The sequence below is a fragment of the Vombatus ursinus genome, unplaced genomic scaffold (genome assembly GCF_900497805.2).
Source record: "Vombatus ursinus unplaced genomic scaffold, bare-nosed wombat genome assembly UNPS02014816.1, whole genome shotgun sequence".
Lineage (NCBI taxonomy): Eukaryota > Metazoa > Chordata > Mammalia > Diprotodontia > Vombatidae > Vombatus > Vombatus ursinus.
Genome location: NW_020954594.1, coordinates 16,105,200 through 16,114,887, shown reverse-complemented (window position 1 = coordinate 16,114,887; position 9,688 = coordinate 16,105,200).

Here is a 9,688-nt window from a genome sequence, read left to right as displayed (position 1 = left end):
CTTCAAAGTCAATGAAAACTAAGCTTTGCCCTAATATCCAAATGAGGAAAGGGAAAAAAAATCTTGGATCTCCCAAACATTTGGTTATTTAATAATCATGTCTCTCAGAGCCATCAGGAAAACAGAATAGTACCATCAAGGTAGTCATGGCAGTGATCATTACTGTTGTCCCTATCATCATCATTGTCATTTTCATTATCATCCTAATAGTAGTATAGAAACAGAGGACAGATAGAAATCAAGTTAGGAGAAAGCATCAAGGAGGGGGTGGTCAAGTTCTAAACGCTACAGAGGAGGTCAAGTAAAAGAGAGTCACATTACTTAATGGTATAATATGCAAATGTCTGAGGCTCCAAATTTAACAAGTGCCTACAGAACCTCAAGTTGAATGTTTCAAACACTTTGTCTGCCTGCTCAGGCATCCTGCACATCATAGACTGACATGGGATAAAGACATAGAAGCCCATCTGATACAAGATTCAGAAGTCTATATTCAGCCAACAGTCAATAAGAATCTAATAAGCCCTTACTATGTTCCAGGCACAATTTGGGATACAAAGAAAGGAATAAAATACTATCCTTGCCCTCACAGAGGTCACATGCTAATGGGTGAAACAGCATTAAAAAAAAAAAACTATGTACGTACAAGATATATGCAGTGTCAATAGAAGGTAATCTCAGAGAGAACAAAATGGAGGGGGCTGAGAGAGACCTCTGGAAGAAGGGTCAATTGTGAAGAGAAACAAAAGATTTGAACCTATAGGCAAAAGGGAACTACTAGTTGGGGTGGAGGAGCAGGCCAGGTATAACATGAAGAGATGTGCGCTTTAGGAAAACCACTTTGGCAGGTGCATGGATAATGGATTGCAGTGGGTAGAGAAAAGCCCTGAGGCAGGAGAACCATTCTTGAGATGACTGCAATAGTGCACGTGAGGTGATGAAGGCCTTCACAAGGGTGGTAGCTATGTGAGTGGAAAGGACCTTAGAAACAAGACTTGGAAATGAAGTGTATATATAGAATGAGTACAAGCAAGGGGTCAAGGATGACACTGAGGCTGACAACCTGAGTAACTGAGATGATGGTGCCCTTGCAAGTAAAAAGGGGGAAAGGGGAGGAAAAAAATGGCTTTTTTCCTGTTGGTTGCAGTGAGAAATTGTTTGCATGTTGTCTCTTTTATCCATAACTCCTTATGAATCACTAGGATGGTTGGACTCTGATTCTACCCTAATTGATATGGATTTTGTACTTGTATGAGAAGATCTAGGCTCTGAAAGTGAACAGAAGTCATAAACAATACAGAAGAGAAAAAGCTACTAGAGAATAATGGGAAAAACACTGGCTTTGAATTCAGAAGCCTTAGGTTCAAATCCTGCTTGTCACTTACTGTGTACCTTATGCAAGTCATTGAAATCTCTCTCAGACTCAGTTTCTTCACCTGTAAAATTAGAAGATTATCTCAGATTATCTTTTATGTTGTAATTCTAAATCTAATATTTGTGAAATAATTTGATTATAATATTTTGAAATCACTTTCATGTCAGAAATTTTTTTTAAATATAAGCCCAGATCTGTGATTTCATTAAGGAATTCCTGACGAGAAAATTCCCTCTCTGAATCTGATGAGAAAACTCCCTCTCAAAATGTAGATTGAAAAGTTTGTTGTTTTTTTTTAATCATTTATAGACTTAGATGAGAGTTATCTAGAGGCAGTGATTTGCTAAGAATCACACAGTCAATAAGTATGAGAAACAGTACTTGACCCTGAGGTGTATCTAACTCTTGGTTGTATTTCTATCTACTAAATCAATGGTCTCCAAAGTGGCAACCTTATACCCTGAATGCCATGAAATAAAGCCAAAGAATATGTGATTAGCCAACCTCAGGGTGGTAAGATGGATCACATCCAATCTCCTACATGGTAGCCAAATGTGGGGTTACTGTCACATATAACCACTGCTATCTTCACCTCTTGTCCCCCTGTACTTCCCAACTCCACCCCTCCCACTTTTTCTTTTTCTTTTAATTTCTTTTTCACTCTACTTTGTTACATAGTGAGAGTTAAATGGTATTATCCTCAAGTTACTTAGAAAAAGTACAATTTTTCAAGATGTTTTTTAAAAGTATTTAAAGTCAACTTTCATTTTTCTTTCTTTGTACGTTTGTAATAGTTTTATTCAATATATAATTGACACGTTTTGTACTTTTGGGACTCAAGGTTGGGTTTTTTTCACATTTTTAAAAGCTCTTGTTATGCCTTAAAAATAAAAAGAGAAATATTAATGACACTTTTGTAATTCAAACATGTACTCTAAATTAAAACATTAAAACCATCCTGTAAGCAAAATCATATAATGTTGAGCCTACTATCTTTTTAAAAGTGTTGCAATACTTTTTAAAACACTTTTTTTACCAGACATTTTTAATGTTCTAAACTTATAAGAAAGATCCCTATCACCTGAAATGACATCATCCTACCTAGAAGGCCTTAATCTGACTTGGATTTGGCAATTAGGTCATTACTACAATTCCTGTTTGAAGAGTGCTAGAGTAGGGGTAGGGGAGAATAGTGGAAAATACATTGCAGCTTGAATTAGGGTAACTTATTTCAGAAATTTGGATAGGGGCTATTTGTGAAATTTCTATGAATTTTAATATGAGGAGACTTGATCAACTTCTCTTGTCCATTTCAATTCCTATAATTGATTACAAAGGCCACTCTCTCTCCAAATAAATCATCAGGTGGTAAATTAGTATTTGCCTCAGAGAGGAGGAAAAGAGAAAAACCTATGCATAATAGTTATGTGTCTAAAAAAGATTTATTGAAAGGTATTCTGCACAGTTGTGCAGTTGAAGGTCTCAGAATGGGCCAGAGACAATAGTTCTACAAATCTCTAAGTATTTGTCTGAATTGGAGTGATAGTATGGCAGCTCCTCAATAGATAGATTTTCAGTTTTACTCTTCCGTACAAGAAAAACTCCATCTCTGAAACGAGGTAGGGATGATCACTCATTTTCCAAGGATTTCAGGGTAGCAGTTAGTGGGGAAGTAATCTACTTTAGATGCATTTTTCCTCTGCTTTTGAAACTATGCTGAGAGATCTTTGAGCATTTTAATTGATTGAGGGGGAAAAGAAGGGAGAAAGGGATGAAAATCTGACATCTCATGCTTGAAATGAATTTACTCTGATACAGATTGAAACCCACTCTTCATGGCCTTGCCTGGGCTTCTGAGAAATTTTCTAATGCGTAGAAGGTCATTAGCTCATAAAAAGAACAAAGGTGTCAATGTTTTCCCCTTCATTATCCACCCTGTCCCCAGTGGCCTGAATTTCTGATTTAACTTACTTACTCAGAAGTCTAGGCTCTCCTTGCATTTATATAAGACCAACATACAGTATCAGAATACAAAATATAGACTCTCAGAACTCAAGTGTGCTGCATCCCTGAATGTGGTGACAGTGAGCACAGGGTGAAGAGAAGGAGGAGGAAAAAACCTGTCTATAAGAAGTCTGATTTGAAAAAGACCCTAGAGGCCATGTAGCCCAACCCACACCTGAACAGAAATTCCCCTTAACAATTTTACATGAGTGATTTTCCAACCTCTGCTAGAAAACCACTACTAAGTAGAAATCCTTTACTCCTGTGTCACGCTATTTTTATTTTCAGGCTAATGTTAGTAAGTGTTTTTCTATCCATTAAGCCAGATCTGCCTTTTTGCAACTTCTACTCAGCTCCAAGTTCTGATGTCTGGAGCCAAGCAAATAGGTCAAGTTTTTCTTCCATATGACAGCTCTTCAAAGTCTTGAAAACAGCTATCATGTTCCCCATAAATTACCTATTCTCCAGTCTATATACACCCTTAGTTTCTATGCCTTATATACAGTGATTTCTAGTTTCTTTACCATCCTGGTTACCTTTCTTTGGAAATATTTCTACTTGCCAAAGTAGGAAAGATGGCATTGAAAACTACACATTACTCAAGATTTGGTCTGACCAATACCAAAAGGACTATAATGCCCTTTGCTCTGGTCTCCATGGACCTCTTAAGGCAAACTAGATTCACACTGCCTTCTGTGACTACCATGACACAGATTGTGCTTGTGGTATGCTAAAATCCTCATGTCTTTTTCATTCCTGAGGCAACTAGGTAGCATAATGTATAGAGTGCCACACCTGGAGTCAGAGAGACTCATTTTCCTGAGTTAAAACCTGGCCTCAGACACCAACTAGCTATGTGACCCCGGGCAAGTCCCTTAACCCTATTTGCCTCACTTTCCTCAGATGTAAGATGAGCTGGAGAAGTATCTTTGCCAAGCAAATCCCAAATGGGGTCATGAAGAGTTAGCTATGACTGAAATGTCTAAACAACAGCAAATTTTCACTACTATTGTCAAGCTACATCATTCTTCTCTCGTACTCATGCATTTGGATTTTAGAATCCAAATATAGATTTTTTTTAAAAAAATTTATACCAGATAAACTCTACCCCATTTCATTTTTTCCAATGCTCTAGCTTGTTGAGATTTTGGGATCCTAATTCTATCCTGTTACATATTAGCTAGGTCCCCTCCAGGTTTGGATCTATGCTCCCATGATATTAGTATCTGAGCTTTATCAGAAAGAACAAAATAATAATTTTTAAAAATGACTGATTGGGCTTTAATTAGATATAACCTCATTTGTAATTTAATTTGTATAGGACAGATCAAAGCAGGTCTACTTGTATTGGGGCTTAGTGGAAATATCTAAATGCCAACTGAGAAAACTAGAACTTATGGACTGGAAGAAAAGAAAGGAATCAACAAGATAGTAAACTTTGTCCTCAGTGGATACAGGGAGTGAAGCAGCCAGAGAAATGCAAGGAGGTATCTGGACTTCAGTGGGAAGTTGTGAAGAGTAAAAAAAAAAATGATAGGGAAAAAATATTTGCTAGTGATTTAATTCCTAGAGCAAAGCCTAGTATACCGTCTGTTAGCATAAGGATTTAGGGAGAACGTGTTAATGATGTGTCAATCAAAGGCAGCTGGGTAAGATAGCAACTGCATAGCAAGAAAAGACAGAGCCTAGAATAAATACAGCCATCATTGTTCAACTGCTTCTAGAAACTGAGCTCTCAGATCAGTAAATAGTAGTGGCAAACAGCAGTTTGGCCTTTTCACTGTGGTAATTGCTTTACACTATTGGTCCTTAAATGTGAAATACCCATTTTGCTCTCAGGCGCCACCTTCTTAGCCAGCTATCTACTTCGCACATCCTCCCTTCTCCTCTGAAGCCCTTTTACTTAACCGTCAGTAGTGGTGAAAACACCACCTTTGTCCCTAAAGGCTCCCTTTAGTTTTTAATTCATGATATCATGGTCCTTAGTTACACTTTCCAGTGTCATTTTGAAAATATAATTTATTCTCACATGAATCATCAGATGTCATCAGTGATTATCAGGATTGGCAAGTATGGAGAGCTTTCCCATATTTCACATACATACTCTCTAATGGCAAAGCTTGAAATTCATGCCAGATCAAATAGCTGATTTGTTGCCATTTGACTGAGAATCAACAACACCATTATTTTATTCTTTTCTGACTTGAGCTGTCTTACTTGATGTGATGAATCCACATTAATATTCTCTAGCTAGTGTATGAGAAACTATTTTTCCTCCAAGACATCTAGTTTCCCTGCTGTGCAACAATAAAGGTCCAATTAAGATTCCATAACATGAATTGGCAGAGGACCCAGATTGCATGACTATGAAGCTTCCTCTAGCGCATTTCGCACCACAAGCATGAGAACAGAGAAGGGAGTGGAAGACTAACCAAAGTTGAAGGATTGTGTTGACTGTAAGGAAAGTGTGAATGAAGGAAAATCAAAGAGGCTAGGCATTCAAAGGTAGAGGACAGTGCACAGTTAGACTAGCTAACTATAAGGCCAAGAAAGTAAAGGGAAGAAATTGATGACAAAAAAGGAATGATGAACTGAGGGATGGAGGAATTAGAATAGATAAAAATGGGTTTAAAAGTGATAGGTAGAGCTGACATGGTGGATTGAAGACAATCCAGCTGGACTCTCAACATTAATCTCCAAACAACTTTAAAATAACTCCTCAAATCAAATTTTGGAGTAGAAGGGCAATAAAGGGTAAGGAAGAGGCATTTTTTTCTGACCTAAGAAAACTGAGAAAGTTGGCAGGAGAATTTTGCAGCACTGGGGTGGAGGTTTGTCCAAAACTCACACACACTATAGCAGCAAAAGCAGCCACAGCAGCAGCACCTTTGGGATCTCTCAGCCCAGAGACAGTAAAGAGGTAAGGAGGAAGTACTGTTCAGAAAGAGGTATCAGGGGGATCATTTGTTGGCCCTGGGTAAAGCTAACACTGCTTAGCAACTCTATTGTCCATACTCAGTTCTGTGTCACAGTTCCAGGGCCTAGAGGAGCACTGGGGGTTGGTTACCACAAAACAGGGGCGATCACAATTCCAAAGCAAAGAAAGTACTAGTGCTTGTGACTGCAGGGTACCAGGGTACTTCCTGGGTAAAGAACAGAGTGCAGACTAGGAAAACAGTGAACGCACCTCTCCCAGGATCACATCACCTTGAAAGAAAAAAGAAATTGCGAACATCTGAAAACAGCAAGACAAAAAAACCTGAAGCTTGGGACAGTGCCTCTCCACCCACAGGTGAGAAGAGCCCAACTTTAATATAAATTTCAAAACCAAGAATTTGGATAAAAAAATTAAAGAATTCAACCACAAAGAGCTACTCTGGTGTAACAGAAGACCAAGACATCAACTCAGAAGAAGACAACAATGTGAAAACAACTACAAACAAAGCGTCAAATAAAAATTCTAATTGGACCCAAATACAACAAGAATTTCTAGAAGAGTTAAAGAAAGAGATGAGTAGTAGAGGAAAAATTTTGAAAAGTAATGAGAGTGATACTAGAAAATTATGAAAACAGAATTAATAGCTTGGTAAAAGAGGCACACACACACACACACACACACACACAAACTAAAGAAAAGTACTACTTAAAAAAGCAGAATTGTCCAATGGAAAAAGAGGTACAAAAGCTCACTGAAGAAAATAATTCCTAGAATTAGAATTGGACGAGTAGAAGCAAATGACTCAGACATTTAGAAACAATAAAACAAATTCAAAAGAATGAAACAATGGAAGTAAATGTGAAATATCTCACTGGAAAAACAACTGACCTGGAAAATAGATCAAGGAGAAATAATTTTAAATTTATTGGACTACTTGAAACTCATGATCAAATAAGGAGCTTAGACATCATATTTCAAGAAATTAACAAGGAAAACTGCTCCAATATCTTAGGTCCAGAAGATAAAATAAAAATTGAAAGAATCCACTGACCACCTCCTGAAAGAGATCCCAAAATTAAAACTCCCAAGAATATTATAGCCAAATTCTAGAGCTCCTAGGTCAAAGAGAAAATACTTCAAGCAGCCAGAAAGAAACAATTTAAATACTGTGGAATCACACTCAGGATCAAATAAGATTTAACAGCTTTTAAGGTAAAGGAATGGCAGACTTAAAATGTGATATTCCAGAGGGCGAAAGAGCTAGGATTATAGCCAAGAATAACTTATGCAACAAAACTGAGTATAATCCTTCAGAAAATAAATGGATATTTAATAAAATAGAGGATTTTCAAGTATTCCTGATAAAAAGACCAGAGCTGAATAGAAAATTTGACATTCAAACACAAGAGTCAGGAGAAATATAAAAAGGTAAACACAAAAGAGCAAGCATAAGAGACTTACTCAAGTTAAACTATTTACATTACTATATGGAAAGATGATGCATTTTAACTTTGTCATTAATAGGGCTAGGAGAAAGAGTCTATATATAGACAGAGGGCATGAGTGTGAATTGATTGTGTTGGGATGATCTTTAAAAAAAATGACAGGGTGTGAAATGGTGTGAAAAAAATGAAGGGGTGAGAAAGAGCTATTCACTGGGAGAAGGGGAAAGGGAGACATAGGTTAGGGAAATTTTTCTCACATAAAAGAGGCTTGCAAGGAAGAGGTTTTGCACTGGATGGGGAAATGGTGCTGTGGCAGGCAAGGCTTGACCAGGCATGCTCATCTGAACTGGTTCAAAGGGGGACGTATACATATACATACATGAGATATACATATGCATGTATATGTATGTGTGTATATATATGTATGTGGGTGTCACTTGCCTGATAGCGAAATAAAAGGAGAAGAGGATAAGAAGAAGGGGGGGTAAGATAAAATGGAGGACAAATTAAGGGGAGCACAATGGTTAGAAGCAAAATGGACTTTTTAAGAGGGACAAGATAAAAATAGAAAGAAGAAACAGAAGAAAATGGGATGGAGGGAAGTACAAAATTAGTCATCATAACTATGAATGTGAATGGGATAAGCTCATCTATTGAGAGAGAGAGAAAGAGAGAGAGAGAGAGCGCAGAATGGATTAGAAACCTGAATCCAATAAAATTGTTTACAAGAGACACACATGAAACTAAAGGACACACACAGAGTTAAAAAAATGCTAGAGCAGAATCTGATATGCTTCAGCTGAACTTAAAAAAAAGGCAAGGGTAGCAATCATTATTCTCAGACAAAACAAAAAAAAACAAAAATAGACCTAATTAAATGAATCAATCAGAGAAACTATATTTTGCTAAAAAAAATATAGACAATGAAGTAATATCAAAAAAAAAAACTTTACAGCAAGTTTCTATGATAAAGGTCTCATTTCCCAAATATATGCTGAATATAGAACTGAATCAGATTTGTAAAAATAAGAGCCACTCCCCAATTGATAAATGGTCAAAAGATATAAATAGGAAGTTTTCAGAAGTCATATAAAAATGCTCTAAATCACTATTAATAGAGGAAAGGCAAATCAAAAAAACTCTGTGGTACCACCTCACACCTATCAGAAATAACAAATGCTGGAGGGGATGAGGGTGCTATGGGAAATGACAAGTGAGGGGGGCAGGGTTCAGAAAAACATAGCAAGACATATATTAACTGAAGCCAAGGTCAGTGAAAAACTAGGAGATCCTTGTGTTGTAATGATGATCAACTATGAAAAACTTGGTTACTCTGATCTATACAATGATCCAAGACAATTCCAAAGGCCCATGATGAAAAGATATTATCTACCTCCAGAGGGAGAACTGATGGACACTGAGTACAAATTGAAGTATATTTTCTCACTTTATTTTTTTCTTGCTTTTTAAAAATATGACTGATGGAAATGTGTTTTGCATGATTTCACATGTATAATTGATATCACATTGCTTGTTTTTGCAGCGGGATGGAAGGAGAAAATTTGGAACTCACAATTTGAAAAAAAGAATGTTAAAAAATAAATAATAATTTTGGAAAAAATGTTACATAGGCTAGATATGTAATTTCAATTGTATGAGAAACTTCCAGGTGAAGAAATACCCTCTATTAATGCAAGACAATACCTTTTTCTACCAATATATAGTCTTAGAGAGGTGCCTAGAATACTGAGAGGTTAAATGACCTATCTTGGGTCATACCACCAGTATGTGACAGAAACAAAAATTAACCCCAGGCCTTCCTCACTTTTAGACCCCCTCTTCAGTCACTATGCCATCCTACCTCTTGTATTTCTGAGACATAATAAACTCTAAACTTGCCAAACCTGACCATCACTGAAGTTTGTG